General features: G+C 40.4%; 2 long non-coding RNA genes across 2 annotated transcripts in view; one reads left to right on the plus strand and one right to left on the minus strand.

Annotated features, from left to right (window-relative positions):
- Nucleotides 1–2,847, plus strand: part of LOC142142904 (uncharacterized) — a 40,313-nt gene extending 37,466 nt beyond the window's left edge. Inside the window, exons 2-3 of the long non-coding RNA XR_012689387.1 lie at nucleotides 1,366–1,552; nucleotides 2,164–2,847. This is a non-coding gene — a long non-coding RNA (uncharacterized LOC142142904). The remainder of the gene's footprint in view (nucleotides 1–1,365; nucleotides 1,553–2,163) is intronic.
- A 1,371-nt stretch (nucleotides 2,848–4,218) lies between these two features.
- Nucleotides 4,219–18,232, minus strand: part of LOC142142905 (uncharacterized) — a 168,564-nt gene continuing 154,550 nt past the window's right edge. Inside the window, exon 2 of the long non-coding RNA XR_012689388.1 lies at nucleotides 4,219–4,440. This is a non-coding gene — a long non-coding RNA (uncharacterized LOC142142905). The remainder of the gene's footprint in view (nucleotides 4,441–18,232) is intronic.

Raw genomic sequence — 18,232 nt, forward strand, 5'->3', positions numbered from 1 at the left:
GGCGGCTCAAGAACTTTTTTTTTTTTCTGCAATCAAGCACAAAGATTCGGGAAATTACAAATATGGGCCCCTTGTGGGCGAAGTGTTCCAGTTTCTCAAGAATCGTTTATGGAGGTATAAAATGGATGGGACTGGGGCAAGCCAGGACCTTGGTAAGAAGAAAGAAGACAGCATTGGTAAGTATTTGTTTTTTTTTTATTTTTATTAAATAGATGTGGTAAAAAAGAGGGTGGGTAGTGTATTTATTGTGGGTTTTTTTATTTTTAATAAATATATGTGGTGTTTATGAGGGAGTTGTTGTTTTGTAAACTTTTTTCTTTGTGGAACTACAGGGCCCAGCAAGCCAGGGATGTCAGGGCATGTTGGCACTTGTGGTTCTCCAAGTGCCAACATGCCCTGGCTGCCGTGGGTATGCTGGTGCTTGTAGTTATAAAAGCACCAGCATGGCCACACTGTTTTTGGCAACCTGGCTGGCTGGGACTTGTAGTTGCACAAAAAAAATTGGTGTCAGCTTGTTTTTTTAATACTTTATCGCCGTATTACCTTACTACCTACAGCCCAGGGGTAGTAGGAAGAGCCCTAGTGCTATCAGCACTGGGCTGGTGCTTTCTAGGGGGGGCCCGCTCGTTTTTTTCGGCGGACCCCACTCCCTAGGGAATCCAGCCCAGCGCTGAACAGTCTAGGTTTGGTTAGTCATTATGGCAGGGGGACCCCTGCCGCGCGTCCCCCTGCTATAGTGCCGCCAACCCTGGCTGGTTTGCCTAGTGCTGGTAAAGTGAAAATCGGGGGGACCCCACGCAAAATTTTTCCCCGATTTTCATGGGACCAGCACTAGTCAGGCAGCACTAGGGTTAAGCATGAATAGTGGGGGGACCTCACGCTTTTATTTTTTCCAACTTTTATCTGTTCTTTAACTTTTTAACACTGCCAGGGCAGTGTAACAGTGATGTGTTGATACAACACGCTGCTATCAAGCAGCGTGTTGTATCTGGCATGTTGAGTTAGCAAACTCTCCTGAGTTTGCTAACTCGCAGCTTCATACATTGTAGACTTGTATAGCTGTATTGGCAAACAGTTGTGAGTTTGATCTCTGGTGATTTTGCAAGTAGCGATTTTGACAGAAGCAGAACTATGGCGATTTTGTATGAAAACTCAGCTCTCCCGAGAAAATCGCTGGAGTTGCAAAATCGCACTTTGATACATTTACCCCCAGATGGCTGTTTTAAATGCAATAAAAAAGTATGCTTGACTTGTAAACATATTGTTAATCAATCTAAGAACATAAAGTCTAACTATACCGGTGTTGTTTTTCCTATAAAAGAGTTTATTAATTATGATAGTACTTATATTGTTTATGTGTTGCAGCTGCAAACTTCAATACGTCAGTAGAACCACCAGAACATTAAAGACACGTTTTAGAGAAGACAAAAGAAACATCTTGAACGAGTACGAGTTCACAGTGTCTCAAGACATTTTGCAGATTTTCATGAAGGTGATCCCAGAAGTTTAACGGTAGTAGGAATTGAACATGTTAAGAATACAGCAAGAACAGGTGACCACTTTATGAAACTTTGTTTATGTGAATCTGCCTGGATTTTTAAATTGACCACATTATTTCCCTCAGGTCTTAATGAAGTTCTAGACCATCAATGTCTCAACTGATGAGATATAAATTATTCTTTGTTTCTAGAATTTATTGTATTATATGTTATATATTTTAGGTATTTGGTTTTTACATATATCATTAGGTTCTGACATATTTATTAGGATATGGGATGATTTAATAATTGGTGTCTATATATCTTATGATTTATGATGCTTAAAAGGTATTTATTATTATTACCAGTATTTATCATTTATTAATTATGTATTGAGTGTAGGAGGCTGTCTAGTTGTAATTTTAATTTATACCTATATATGAATTTTGCGTTTTTTTATTGATATTTGGTTTATTATACAATGGAATTTTCGTGTTAGTATGCACATCTATGTGCATATATATATATAAACATATATATATATATTTTTTTTTATGTATATATTTTTTATGTGTTTTGTTTGTTTAAATATTTTACTGGTTATGAGATTAAACCGTTGGGATAATGAGTACAAACATACAGCTTTGACTGATGATAACACCTGTACCTTTGTATTTCTATTTAGAGGACTTCCACAGAACCTTTAGTAGCTTTGAGAAAGTGATCAGTGATAGCACGAAACGCGTCAGTTGGGTCTGTTCTCATTCGATACACTGTTTCTGGATATCAACTGATCTCTGCTGTCTTTGAGCCAAAATCAGAACGTGATTTGTATCCCTTGTGTTTCAAGAGAGACTACATTTGAAGCTGCACCCAACCGCGCTAATAGCGGAGGATCTCAATGGAAGTCTGACTTGATCCAGGTACAATATTGGAGTCCGCTTCATTATATGAACTCCCTTTGGAGGGTTAAATTGAATGCCGGTAAGCAGAAAAATATTTTACCTGACTGTATTTTGATCCATCTATGGAGGTTTAGTTTTTCACATTACCTATCAGAAGGTGGTGACTATATTTATACGCCGGAAAAACACTTGGATGAAGTTTAGCCTTGGATTTGTGATTACTATTAAGAACCCCTGGCTCTTCTAAAATTACATCATTTCGCAAATTTTATCTATCGAGATATATACATAACGGACATTTCATTGATTCACGTAAACGGGTGTTTTACATGAAGAATGTAATTACTATCCAGTATTTTTTGGCTGTATAGCCTAATTACCTCAGTACTGAAGTTTCTTTTTATATTTGTTATATACGGTATTCATGTGTATTTTAGACTATGTATTTTGCTGGTGGTGTGCATTTTTTTATCCATCCATTTATGTATCATTATTCTTAGGTAATAAATGTTACTTAATATTTTTTACTAGAGATTCTCTCTCTTTCTTTGGGAGATACTCCAGATAAATTTTATTTATTTAATTTTTACTTTTGACATATAGACTACATTCAGCCTTCCTACAGCGCAACTTTTTTCTTTTTTTCTTTATGGTCAGACGTAAGCCTATTGATAAGGGATTGTTGGCTGGACTTGTCAATATTATTCCGGCAGTTGGTAGCGACGCTTTTGAGGCTGCTTTGTTCCGATTAACTTTTGCAATGGCCTTTTTCGGTGCATTCAAAATAGGTGAGTTGGTGGCATCTTCTAGGATAGCGATTAGGTCTGGGTTACTTCACAAGAATGTCGTGGTTAAGAACGATAGCATTGCTTGTAAGATCCATAGATCAAAGACGGGTCCATTGGGTAGAGGGCGGTGGATTTCCTTGCATAGCAATAGGGACATTGCAGTTTGTACAGTTGAGCTAGCTAGATTGTACAGGGATATGGTCCCTGCCCCTGGTGGTAATTGGCTTAGGCACCGAGATGGGTACCCCCTTACGAAGTACCGGTTTTCAGCTGTCTTTAAGAAATGCGTTGTGAAGCTTGGCTTAAATACGGCAGATTATGGGACTCATTCCTTTAGAATAGGAGCTGCTACAGTAGCGGCTGAAGAGGGGGTTTCAGAACAGTCTATTATGGCATTGGGTTGGTGGAAGTCAAAGTGTTATAGAAAATATGTTCAACCATCTATTTTGCTGTAGGGTTATTAGCTACGATTTCGTGAGGCTGACCCATGACATGTGTTGCTTGTCTTGTTGAAAGGAGGCGCGGAGGGATTTTACATTTTCTTTTCTTCGGGGGTCTGATTGGCTGTTGGCACCCCGGGGTTTCTGGTTTTACCTCCGCATGGGTCACCCTATCTTTCACACACTGTAGTGTTCCTCTCCTTTATTCACTAGATGTGTGTTGCGACTCTTGTTTATGTGCATTTCAATCCATCCTGAAGGTCCACGACAGGATGGTCAAAATATTTGGCTGGTTGGCCATTTATTTGTTTTTTGGGCCATAAAAGTGGCCTTGCTCATAACTTGAGCAGATACCTCTGGGCAAGTTCAGTTAGGTGGATAGGTCTCAGGGGGCTGCGTTTGGAATCGCTATTGAAAGTTCTGATGGATAGCGAGGCGAGATTTGGGCGCCCTTCAGTATTTATAATTCTCCTTGAATTTTTGGGTAAGTGGAAAGTTTTGGAACTCATAGAAAGGATCAAAGCGGATTGTGAAGATACCGGGTTTATCTGGCCCAGTGCTACCCAGTACCTTCTAGGATTCGTATGGTCACTCAGGCAAAATGCAGTTATAAAAATACAACAGTATATTTATTGTCATACAAATCACACTACAATATTATGTACACACAGTAAATAAATGCCAGGCAGATTTACCACATCATCTGTCCCTTAGCCCAATAACTTAAGGAGATATAGTCACTTGCTGTCCAGACTTCACGACCCATGGATTTCTATCAGCTGCATATATAGAGACTAGTTTGAAAATGACAATCCAAAACTAGATGCACCTTCATGAATGAAATCCCACACTGAACTCCCTTCCCCCTCTCGAGTTGTTCCTTATATCACAGGTCTAACTTCCACAGTCTTTCCCCTCCCTGGGCAAACCCCTGGGTCTATTCTTCTTAACCATTGGCCAGTGCAGGACTAGGGGGTTTGGACAGGGCAGTGAAGATGAGATGTCCTTTCACAGAAGCCCCCTGCTGGGATGCAGACAGAACATCTGGACTAGTCCTAAGGAGAACAATTGATGCTTAATTGGCTTCCCCTACTTCCAAGGATAAGGTAGCAGTGAGCCCCTCCTAAAATTAACCCCTTACACTACTTTGTGATGTCACAGGGTCCCCAGCTGTTCCATGCTTCCTGCATAGGAAGGAGGGGGGAGAATGAATGCAGCTCCAGCCCTCTCACCTGTATCCTAGACACCACCTGATCTTTACCCATAACCCTCCTGGCTTCAGTTTAAGGACAATGAATAACATTACTTCAAGTCATCAATATATAATACACAATATACATATTTACATTGAATTACAATGTCCCCTTAACCACATGTAATTGGACAATGCAGTTGTAGTCTGATGAGCTGGGGTAACAAAAGAAGGGCTATACAAAGTATTTGCTATAATTCACATATCACACTCGTTTTGTCACACGGATGTTGGAGCAATTAAGTTACATTGGCCAGCAGTGCACCTTATCTGGTCAGACATCATCCCTAGAATTAATTGGAGGGGAGCGGATAGGCCAGCTCATATTGAAAGGACTTGCAGGAAGGTTAACAGGGCTGTGAGGAGAATATTCTAGGAGGTAGGGGGCAAGTTTATCAGCTATCCGTGCATCAAAGCACGTTTCACAAATCTTTATAAATCGGATAGGGTACTTTTGTCGGATACGGGGTTGTTGTATTTTGTGAAGCAGATTCTCAGTGCTTTAGCTATGAGAGGTCAGTTGGTGGCAGGCTTAGGTTCCTAGCGTCGGCAACCTAGCTGTGGCAATAAGCAGTCCAATCTACCACCAATTTGGTCACATTCAAGGTGTGGTAGGCACTCTCCCCTAAAAGGATTGGGCAATTAGTAAGAAAAACCCTTCGGGGTTATGGGGCTCCGCTTAGGCGGGTGGGCGGGCCTCAGTCGTGCCCAATTTATTGGGGCAGAGATTATATCTTATGGGTGTGGCCTGGGGGCTGATTGGTCTGCTTACATTGGCCACATCTTCTCAATATATGGATCTTTTCAATAAATTGCTGACCTTTATTTTTAGCCAAAACAAGTCTCCGTGTCTTTATTTCATGGTGGTAGGTTAAGTCTGCTGGGTGTAACACTGTAAAGGTAAAAATGTCAACCGATAAGTGGATTATAGCCGGGTCGGAAACACAGGATGACGGGCAGAAGAATAATCCAGAAGCAGTGGTCTAACAAGGCAGTGGTCAAACACAAATAATCACCAGGAAGCCGCACAGGATACACAGAAGTGAATCAGACGCCAAGTTGTAACTTCTTGCTTTGACACAGGCAGTTTGTCAGAGCGAGCAAGATATAGGGGAGACAAATTAAAATTCCCTGCCTCCATGTCACATGACCGCAGCTGCGCGCCGCCCGGAAGCACACTGCAGCGGCTGCGATCAAAACAGGAGAGAGGAACAGGTAACTTTCTTACACTTACCTTCTGACACTCCTCATTGCTTCACATCTCTGTTGTATTTTGGTTGTCCGTAGCCTGCTCTGCGTCGCCTAGAGGATTGCAACCTGCAGTTAGAGAGCAGCCAAGCCCATATACCCTTGTGGGGATTCCTGGCAAGTACATCTCTTTCCGTTAGACGTCGCACCTCTCAGAGGGAAGTCATCACGCAGAGGTTTTGAGGTCTATTCTAACATCGGATTCCGTGACATTCACTTTGGTGATGGAGCATCTGGCATCAAGGAATCTAAATAATACTAATAGTACAGGTATCAGAGATAGCTCTCCAAGAATGCAAACTATTCATGTACTCCTATGTTGTCCTTCTTACTATAATGAACCAGCTGGTGCCATTGCCAACTCTTCATAAAGAGCTTTGTGTCAGTCTTCAATATAAATCATAGCTATGGAGCCTGGGAGGTGATGAAGCATAAAGTGTTTATTGCTCCGAAAATACAGATAAATGGTACGAATCCAATATAGCTGAAACCGCTCAGGGAATAATGCAAATGCAGGTAGAATGATAGAGATAGAGAGAAGTGGTGTCACGACTCTCAGGTGTATCACACAATATTATCACACAAAAACAATGGTGATGATGAACTTAAGAAATGTTTATTGTTATTACAAGCAGGTTAGGATCACATTGGCTGAAGGGCCAGTCAAGGCATGCAATAAAAGTCCAGAAATAATATTCATAAACAAAGTCCTTTAAACTTGCCAGTTTCAGGGTTCCCGAAATGCAGAGTAGTCAGACTAGTTGTTGGGTCAGGGTACCAGAAAATCAGGAGTAAGGTCAGGAATATCCAAAGTAAAAAAAGGCAATTAGTGCAGGAACCAGGAATAACACAATGATCCAGAGCTGCAAACACATACAATGATGCAGCCAGGTTTGATTGCCAAGGGTGAGTATTTATAGTCTGGTCGTCAGCATGCCAACTTACAGCTGAGTGAGGAGCTCAGCTGCTTCCAGGACACACAATCCCCATAGCGGCCACTGGTGGAGAAAATACAGAACTGCACCTGTAAAGACATAGTGCAGAAAAGCATCAAGCCATAACAGTACACTCCTCTTAACAAAGCGGATTCCAGACGCTTTTTCTTTTCCTCTCCCCAACCTAGAAAACAGCTTTTTTCTTCTTGTGGACTTTGGTACGATAAGTTTTCTTTTCAGATACAGGTCTCCCGACCCGAGCTGAGCGTATGGCCGCTTCAGGAGCTAGAATATCGACAGATGCTGGAGCTTGCACTGGAGGTAATGTTGGTTCCGGTGAAGAAATAGAAGCTTCTACGGTATCAGAGGGTGGGTCAAAAAGAAAGGGTGGTCCAAATTTCCTTGCCACTGCACCGATAAAGATACTGGTATGATAAAGAATGGGGTGATCAGATTCTATCAAGGACAGCGCCCACTCCAGAGGCTTCCCTTTAAAACTCATTAGTATAGTAGCTACTTGTTTAAACTTTTGGCATAATATGTAGGATTGAAAAGGAAATGATTGAAACACTGCCGTGTAAGAGCACTAAATTGCTGCAGGTCCCCATCAAAAGACAGAGGCTGAAAATTGGGAAGGTTACAGGCGGTAGCCTTGGCAATTATAGCACAGGAGTCCATGGTTGGGCACTCTGAAGACTTTGGCTGTGGGCTAGCAGCTGTTACCTTGGCCTGGGCACCAGACTCGGAAAGACCGGACTGGGCACACAACTCAGGGAGCTCAGATTGAGCACATATATCAGAAGGCCCGGATGCACATGTCTATGGGGGAGTTGCTGTCATCTATCTGCTTACTGTGTATATTTCCCATATTGACAGTATTCTGTTGAGTCCCAATAGAGACTCTGATTTAGTTTCTGTGGGTTGTCCTATCAGTGGACATCCCTTTCTGTGGACTGTTAACAGTGGATGTCTGGTTCTGTGGGCTCCTTACACTGGATGCCCCTGTGGACTTCTTACACTGGATGTCTGTGCAGAATAGCCTTTCTGACAGTATCTGGGATGAACGTCTGCAAACTCTTTCTAAACTTTGGGCCGATTATAGAATGCCCCCTCCATAAAATATTTCTGGGAATGGTTTTTAAAGTGTTCCCCAATGTTCTCCTACCTGCGTCTCAATGTATTCCCTTTCAATGTGACAACATATTAAGGCAAGAAACTATCTGTAGCTTTGTTCCAGGTTAAATCTATAGTATATAAAAGACTGCAAGTTCTGTGTGTGCAATTAACTCTGATTTATTAGTTACAAGTTCATATCTATATAGCACAAAATGACGTATTACAGAAAACTACGACCCAAAAGGTTTTAACCACTCATGCTTCCTTTACACAGATCTTGCTACATTCTCACATTTTGACACAGGAATTCTCCCCTGTCTGCCATATCCAAGGTCATGGGCATAGTTTCTTGCAAACAATGAATAACTCCTACAAACTAGCTGTATCTAAGCTGCCTTTGAGCTATAAGAGTATAAAATGGCTACAAGGCAACAAGATGGCGTCAGCTTAGCAAAATCACATTTCTCACTAGTCAGGTAAAAGGCTCTGTGTTCATGCACATATATACCAGAAACACTGGGCAGAGGGGAGTCTGGGTTTGCAAAATATACAAAACTACCAATTAACATCTCATCTCACCCAGTTGGTACTAAGTCACGCAAATGGGTGCACCAGGCTTCGGGTGGACTTCGAAGGGAATTTATTGGATATGCACACCTCATATATTTTGTTTGAGATATCTCTTAAAAACATCCACCCTCGTGCAGTTACCCCCAACAATATGATTTTCATTATCCATATGGGATTCATGCACACACACATGTAAGGTGATCCATAACCCAATCGAGATGATGTTGCTTTGGAACAACCAAGCATTTCTGCCTGACTTAGACCATAAGGCAGCGGTTCCCAAAGTGTGCGCCACGGCTTCCAAAGGTGCCGCTGCGCAGTCACAGGGGTGCTGCGGCCAGGGGCCAAAATAAACAAAATACAACTTACCAATGCGGTGGCCCAGGACCCAGCATCCTCCTCCTTCGCTGGGTCCCCTGCGCTGCTGCATTGGTAAGAAGACAGAAGAAATAGAAGAAAGAAGGCCAATATATGGTAAGTAAAGAAACAGAGGGGAAGGTGAAAGGAAACAGCAATAGAGGGGCAAAAGAAAGAAGGAGGGGGCAGAGTGAGGATAAAGAGGGGTAGACAGTGTGTGGATAAAGAGGGACAGACAGTGTGTGGATGAAGGGGCACAGTGTAAAGGTGAAGGGGATTTTTGTACATGTTGTTTTATTTTGTTTGATCTTATTCCTCTTCATATTAGCTGTAAATTATTCTTTGACAGAAATATAATTGAAAAAATATATAAAAATATTCTTTTCCCTTGGATTTATGTATATTATTTTAGCAAAGAACTTACTAAGTATTTCTGTCCTGACCTAAATACTTATTACGTTATTTTGACCCAAATACTTAAAAAATGGGACTGCTCTGTAATTATTTTGGAGGGGTGCCTTGAAAAAATTATGGAGACTCTAAGGGTGCCGCAAACTGAAAAAGTTTGGGAACCACTGCCATAAAGCCTTTGAGCCATGGACTAGGTACAACATTAAATTCTTGTATAGCTATAGCTCCACTACACATATTTCCAGAACACTGGAAATGCTTTCAGCTCACTTTCAAATAATTCCTACTAATTTGCAGATTAGTCACCTTTTCAACTCAAGCATGGCAAAGCAAATTGTGAGTCAACCATTCTTGATAGATGCCTTTTGCTGATGAAGGGCATACTCTAGATGCCTAGTCTCAATATCTTACTAGTTTTTGGTTTCCCCATGGCGAACATGAGAATGATGCCCAAGGGCGGAAGTGGAAAACAGATACTGTGGAGACCTTGAAGGTTGAAGAATGGACCCAAATCAGAGAAAATATAGCTAAAAGTTCGATATACGAAAATAAAGAAAAATTCCTTTATAATTATTTACAGATGATATTTAGTTCCCACATATCTTCATGCAATTTACCTCAACTGAACCAGCAAGTGTTAGAGGGTATGCAATACGGAGGGCACCCTGCTCAATATGTGGAGGACCTATCCCAAACTAACCAGGATTTGTCAGAGAGTAAATTTGCCAATTTGGCATGGAGCAAATTTGCCAATGTGTCCCTCGTTATTTCTCTTTCACCGTTCACTTCGAGATACTCTCAAATCCATGGCAAAGCTTATTGTGCACATTTTAAATGTGGCAAAATGGCTTGTTGCTTCTAATAGTCAAAATATCGACCCTTCCCTTCTTTAGACAAGTTAGCTTGGACTGAAAAATAATTTGTGGCATTTTCATTATTAGCAGTTCTTTTATTAAGAGGAAAATGTAAAATGCTCTAGTACTTCAGGGTAATTTGTCTTTCTAAATTCCCTCCAGCTAGTTAAATTGCTGGAGATTTTTAATCCACTGCACTGTTAGAGAGTGACAGAAAGAATCTTATTGGACTCAGCCATGGCTTTTCAAAACTTAGCTTCTCGTTGGTGTTCACCTTTAATATGTATTTTAAATTCCTATGCAAATTGCATTATTACAGAACAGGCACTTTTACATAAATTCCTTGTTGCTTCATGAAAATCATTTGTACTTTAAGTAGCACATCTTCCTGATATTGCTAGAGTATATCATAGCTAATAACAATGTTTTTATGCTGGACTGAATACATATTGCATATTGCTATTTCTTGAACATAAAAACATTTAATGTTTAATTAAGTTAGCACTAGAGAAAACTAAAATTAAAAAAGTATATGTGAGAATAGGTTTTCATATAATAAAGTGTGAAACTGCATGACACAATAATTGAAATTTTCTACAGCATATGTACAAAATGATAAATGTGGAATTTTAAAAAAATATTTTGCAATATTTTATACTGTTAACACATAATAAAACTATTTTGCATAGACCTTTTTGCTTTACAAATATTGTGACTAAGAAAAAATACACATACAATACAATTGCCTTGATTTGCTGCTATTGCTGGAATTGTGTGTTTTTGGGAATTACTGGTGCTGGCATACCTTTTCAGCGACCCCAAAGCCACCAATGTTTCTATTGGATGGGCCTATCCCTATTTACATGTGATTATTAGCAATTCAAAATCTTAGTGAAAGCATGAATTATAATGCAAGTGGGTAAGTGGTCTACAATATACCATGCACTTTAAAGAAATTCTTTAAATATTGTTTTACTTGTTGATACCCCCTGTAAACTAGATTATTTCAATAATGCGCCTTGTAAACAGCCGTTGTATATTATTTTTTAATAACAAACTTTTTCTGACTGTATTAATAACAGGCTAAGAGGTTGACAAAAATGAACAAATAAAAACAATCAGTGAAAAGTAACCATTCGAAAAGTAATATGCCAGATTTTAAAGAAGAATCGGAGAGGGACCAATGAAGAGAAACAGTAGAGAGAGTGAAGCTGAGTTGTGTAAAATAGATTGAGCTACAGAGAGAAAGGCTAAGTCGTGAAATAATAGATAGAGAAAGATGCAGTGTTGATCATGTATAATGGAATACAGTAGAAAGTGCAAGTTAGGTGGCTAAAAATTAAATCTGAAAGAAAAATGGGAATCATTAGAAAACAGATCAATTGAGATTTAGAGATAAGGAGATGGATCAATATAACTGTACATCCATTATCAGATTTTAAAGAGGAACTGAAACTATATATTTTTATGTCCTTTGCTAATATTCATAACTGACTAAACCTTACCTTTTGCCAAATTCTCCTACATTATTCACTAATGCACCTCAGGGAACACACATACTTCCTGATCTCAGCAGCTGCCTTTGCAAACCATGGGAACCCTGTAGAAGTCTACATTTCCCCTACTTCTGCTACCCACACAGAACTTCCTTGCTGAAGAGACAATGCTGAGAGCATGCGTTCCACTGCACCTGTTGTGCGTTTCATTGCGGCCATCTTGTATCCAGACACAGCATGTCATCTACAGCAAACAAACTGCTCTTCTAAGAGCCTAAACAAGTTTACTAATCCTGCCCCTGTCAGGGCTATTTAGGTATAACACTTATCAGAGTTTGACCACTCTGAAAAGAGCTACAACAACCTGCATTTTCTTTTGATACACAGCTAAAACATTGCACAGGCTTACATTCCTTTCTTCTTTGAGCTATAACTCATCAATAGTCCCCCCTGGGCTGCACCTCTGCCCCCTCTCTCTTCCAGTGTTTCTTTTTTTCCCTTTTACCGCTATTGTTGTTTTGTTCTGCCCCCAACTCTCTGTGTTCTCTACACAGAACAAACAACAAAATATCAAGACATCAAGATATTAGGTGCTTACTACAAAGATAAATGATACATCCACCCTCTCACTAATGTATCCCCACCAACACAATCAATACCCCACACCCACCTGGGTACAATCATCTATCCAGCCACAACCAAGAAATCAAGGTGGTTTACAGCACAAAGGTAAGACCACCCACCCCTAACACCCCCTCTTCTCGTTTTCCATCTGCGAAATACACAACAACATTTTTGTGCTACGATATCCTGAAGTACTACCTGACAAAAGGACCTGGAACTGGCTCTTTACGACTGGAGAGGCAGAATAGGGGATGGAAGAGGTGGTCTACTGTAAACCCTGTAAAGTTAAAGCGTGTTCATGCACATGCAACCGATGTGCAATAGGGGGTAAATTAGATCAGAGTCATTTATTTAGTACATTCTACAAAGAGACAGCTAAGGCCTTATTCTTTAAGGACAGTAAAGCAAAAAATTAGTAACTTTGAACCTTGGCAATACCATGTTGTATTGGAGGGGGAGGTAAATTTAAAATGTGAGGACAGATTTATAATTGGGGTAGAACATGTCCTAGATCAACTTTTAATGTCAGTGTAAAAATAAGCTATCAAGTATTTGTGTGCTGCATGAAAAAACAGCCATTATTTCATTTATGTGCAAAATAAAAACTAATTAGCACCCCTTGCATTGTAACATGATTTTGTCTTTGCCTCACTTCCCTTAATAAATTAGGCCCTTAGAATCTAAATGGTTGCTATAGGCACCATCTAGACTTTTCAAACACGCCGGGAAATCGCAGCTTGATAAATTTACCCCTAGAAGTTTATTATACACCTATTTAGAGGCATAACTTTTACAGGAGAAAATTAAGGATTATTATGGTCAACTTAAACATTACCTCTTTTCCTATCATCTCTAAAGTTATACCACTGCATTCATTGATAGCAGCTATATTACCTGATTGAACGGACACTTTTGTGGCATATCTGCAAGAGAAAAGCAATTCTGTAAATGTATGTAAATTCTATTTGTTTTGTTTACAGTAATTAGCAAATGTCTGCAAAAATTATGTAAAGGAAACTACATTTAAATTACAGTAGTCAATGTGATTCTACATTACACTGGCTTTAAATTAATTTACTTTGGTCCCTGCCCAATCACCATAACATTTTGCAGATTTATACAATAAACATGCCTGGATTCCTTCCACAAATAAGTTTTATAACTAAAAATAAATAAATAATTCCTTTACTTTTTAAATAATGTCATATGTATTTATTATTTTGTTGAAAATGTTCTATGTTGCTTTCTGGAAGACCACGGAAAACAACTGTGGTGGATGACAGAAGAATTTTTTCCCTGGTGAAGAAAAACAGTTGGCCAAATCAAGACCACTCTCCAGGAGGTAGGTGTATATGTGTCAAAGTCAACAATCAAGAGAAGACTTCACAAGAGTGAATATAGAGGGTTCACCACAAGATGTAAACCCTTTGTGAGCCACAAAAACAGGAAGACCAGAATAGAGTTTGGCAAACAACATCTAAAACAGCCATTACAGTTCTGGAACAACATCCTATGGACAGATGAGACAAAGATCAACTTGTACCTGAGTAATGGGAAGAGAAGAAAATGGAGAAGGAAAGGAACTGCTCATGATCCAAAACATACCACCTCATCATTGAAGCATGGTGGTGGTAGTGTCATGGCGTGGGCATGTATGGCTGCCAATGGAACTGGTTCCCTTGTATTTATTGATGATATGACTGCTGACAAAAGGAGCAGGATGAATTCTGAAGTGTTTCGGGCAGTATTATCTGCTCATATTCAGTCAAATGCTTCAGAACTCATTGGACGGCGCTTCACAGTGCAGATGGACAATGACCCAAAGCATACTGCAAAAGCAACCAAAGAGTTTTTAAGGCTAACAAGTGGAATGTTATGCAAGGGCCTAGTCAATCACCTGACCTGAATCCGATTGAGCATGCATTTCACTTAATGAAGACAAAACTGAAGGGAAAATGCCCCAAGAACAAGCAGGAAATGAAGACATTTGCAGTAGAGGCCTGGCAGAGCATCACCAGGGTGAAATCCAGCGTCTGGTGATGTCAATGCTTTCCAGACTTCAGACTGTAATTAACTGCAAAGAATTTGCAACAAAGTATTAAAAAGTGAAAGTTTGATGTAGGATTGTTTAGCTTGTCCCATTACTTTTGGTCCCTTAAAAAGTGGGATGCACATATAGAAACTGTTGTAAATCCTACACTGTTCACTGTCACTCACCAGACTTCTGGACCTAGAGTCGGGCCACTCGTTCCCTGCTGGCGCCTGGGATGTGCTGCGGCCGTCCGCCATCTTGACTGTGCTTCTGCGCATGTGCAGACCAAGATGGAGTTTTATAACCTTCCCTTACTTAATATTGGCTATCCATTAGCTTTTCCCTATTTAAAGCACCTTTGACCTCTCTCTAATTGTCTGTTCTTGATTCTCACTTTCCAGTGACAGCCGTGGTCTACATTCCTGGTCTCTGATCATCTACACCTGTAACATCTCACCTGTTGGCCGGATACTCCTCAGCCACATCCGTGGTAAACCTGCCTCTCACTGAGCTCTGTGGTGCCGCTGTCTCTCACCTGTTGGCCGGATACTCCACAGCCACATCCGTGGTAAACCTGCCTCTCACTGATCTCCATGGTGCCGCTGTCTATCACCTGTTGGCCGGATACTCCATAGCCACATCCATGGTAAACCTGCCTCTCACTGAGCACCGTGGTGCCGCTGTCTCTCACCTGCTGGCCGGATACTCTTCAGCCACGTCCGTGGTAAACCTGCCTCTTACGGAGTTCCCTGGTGCCGCTGTCTCTGATATACCTCATCTGTTGGCAGGACATGTTATAGCCACATCCATGGTAAACCTGCTTCTTGCAGTTCATCATGTCACTTGCATTACCTTACCTGTTAGCTGGATACTTCTCATCCACATCCATGGGAAATCTGCTGCTGGCTTATCAGCATAGCCTCCGCTATACCTCATCTGTTGGCCGTACACGTTATAGCCACATCCGTAGTAAATCTGCCTCCAGCTGATCATCCTGAGTACCCGTTACATCTTACCTGTTGGCTGGACATCTCATAGTCTCATCCGTCTTATATACCTGAACTCTTATGAACTTTAGCATATCTCCTATTGCCTAATCTTATTCTCAGTATTGTGGTGTCTACCAGCTGTCTACCATCTGCATTGTTCTTCTAACTTTAGGGTTGTCTCCTGGAGCATCGCATCACCTTCTATTGCTCGGATTGCCAAGCCTCCTCTATCTAAGCTGTATTCCGTTGCTCTGCCGCACTCTCTTGAGGGCCGCGACCTGCGCAGTAGCACTGCAAAAACCCAAACCCTCTTGTAGGGGTCCCTGGAGAAGACCAGCTGCTGCATTAGACTCAATGCCTCGAGTGTAATGATAACTACTGACAGAACTCTGGGTCGAGAATCCTAGTGACTGTGACATTCACCTTATTTGGATGTAAATTTCCTCAAATTAAAGCTGAAAGTCTGCAGTTAAAACACATCTTGTTTGTTTTATTTCAAATCCATTGTGGTGGTGTATTGAGCCCAAAATATGAGAATTGTGTTGATGTCCCAATATTTATGGACTTGACTGTATGTATATAAATATATATATATATATATATATATATATATATATATATATATATATATATATATATATATATATCAGTTGTTACAACTAGTTCTGAAATAAAATCAACAAATTGGTTAAGTCTAAAAGCTTCTTGTCGTTTAACATCTATCACCAATGCCCCTGACACCTATTACATATAACAGCACAAGAGCTCAGATAATAGGTTTCCTCCATATAAACCAATCACAGATAGGCTTTTGTTGATTTGGGAGCACTGGAGTAGTTGACCACAAAATAGGAGGCTACAGAGAAGGTGATGGAGCTGGCCTCCACCATGTCTGGCTTAAATATCATTGTGGTATATTCAGTGCAATAGAATTCAATTAAATTCAATTCAAGGCACTTGTTGCCACCCCCCAGCATTAATTCTTGCAAATTGTAAATAAATTAAATAACACTCTTGATAGTTTTATTTATACATTGAACCGTACAACATTCAACTAACAAAAAAGGCAAGCAACAGTTCTGAAAATAAATAAAAAATTCAAAACTAGAACAACAGTGATCAGTCCCCTGATTTAATACTTTCTAGAGCCACCTTTTGCTGTATTTACAGCCATCAGTCCATTTGGATATGTCTCTTCCAACTTTGTGCACCTAGATTGGTGAATATTCTTCCTTGTAGAATTGTTCAAGTTCAAAATTTGTGGGGAGCAGTGATGTACTGCTGAACAGATTGTCTATCGGATATAGATCAGGACTCTCACTTGGCCAGGCAAGAGCATTCACCTTTATATCCTTAAGTCACTGGGCTATTTTCTTGGTGGTATGTTTTGGGTCGTTGTTATGCTGGAACCACCTGCCCATTTTTAGCTGTCTAGCAGATGGCCGCTGGTTTTTCTCAAGAATTTTGGTGCACTTGGCAGCATCCATTTCCTTTCTATTGTAACCAATTGCCCAGTGCCTGGTAAAGAGCATCATGTTTCACAGTATCAGTGGCGATTGGGCATAAACCTTACCAGGACTTTTCCCAGTAGATTGTTTAATGTATTTTTTAATTCTCCTTTAGAGTGGGCAGTGTACGCCACTACATAGTTTTTAATGTTATTAAAAAAAAAATCTGGGCACTCCTGCCCCTACCTCCTCTCTGGTACTCCTACTTACACTCCGTGGCAGGATCTTTCCTCTGTACTTCTGCCCTGCTGTGTGTCAGCAGCAAGAAGGGAAAGTTGAATCGGATCAGCGACAGGTAAGTGAGTGTGGGGATTGAGGAAAGTAACTAATGTAAATATTAAGGTTATTTTCTAAAGATTGGGTTTAATTATGAGAGTGAAGGGTTTAATGATCTTAAAGTAGTTAATTATGATGAAATGTTTTTTTGAAGAGACAGAGAGGTAATGAATATGAATGACATTAATTGATGATGTATGGGGTTAATTAATAATGGGGATGAGAGAGATAATTATTATAAAGGAGTCATTGATGTTGCATGGGCATATTATGACGCTGAAGGAGATAATGATTTTGAGGAGGAGTTAATTAATGATGATGGAGTGATATTGTGTGATGGTCACAAAAATGCTCTTTGCATTACATTGCGGTCACAAGAATGCTCTCTGTATTGTGGTCACAAGAATGCTCTGTATTGCTTGGCAGTCATGAGAATGCTCTGTATTATTTGGTGGTTACAAGCAGTGGTGCCAAGAGGGTTGAGGACGGGTACAAATTGACTGAGCCCGTCTACCTGGGGGTCCGGTTCTCCAAAGCCAGATATTTTTTTATTTTGAAATTACTTTTTTTAAATTATTACTATTACTTATTATATTACTTTTGTCTTTGCTACAGGGAAACACGTGCGAGAGCAGCCGCGAAGGAGGGGTTGTTATGGTGGAGAAGGGATTGAGCTGACAGCTGCTCCCAGTCCCTGGACAGTGTGTGACATCACACACTGTCCCAGCCACCTGCAAAGCAAGTCAAGGAACTCCAAATTGTGCAAGATTTGGATATCTCACAAGACTCAAACCTTCCCTGCTCACTCTGCAGGACGTTTCCACTAAGATGTCAGCGGTACCAGCCCAGCTTAGGTAAACATGCTGGGAGGGTTATGATGTGTCTGGGTAGGCCATGATAATGTTTTATTATAACATATATAATATATGCTGAGCGCTAAAAATTAATAGGCT

Source organism: Mixophyes fleayi, chromosome 3, assembly GCF_038048845.1.
Source record: "Mixophyes fleayi isolate aMixFle1 chromosome 3, aMixFle1.hap1, whole genome shotgun sequence".
Lineage (NCBI taxonomy): Eukaryota > Metazoa > Chordata > Amphibia > Anura > Limnodynastidae > Mixophyes > Mixophyes fleayi.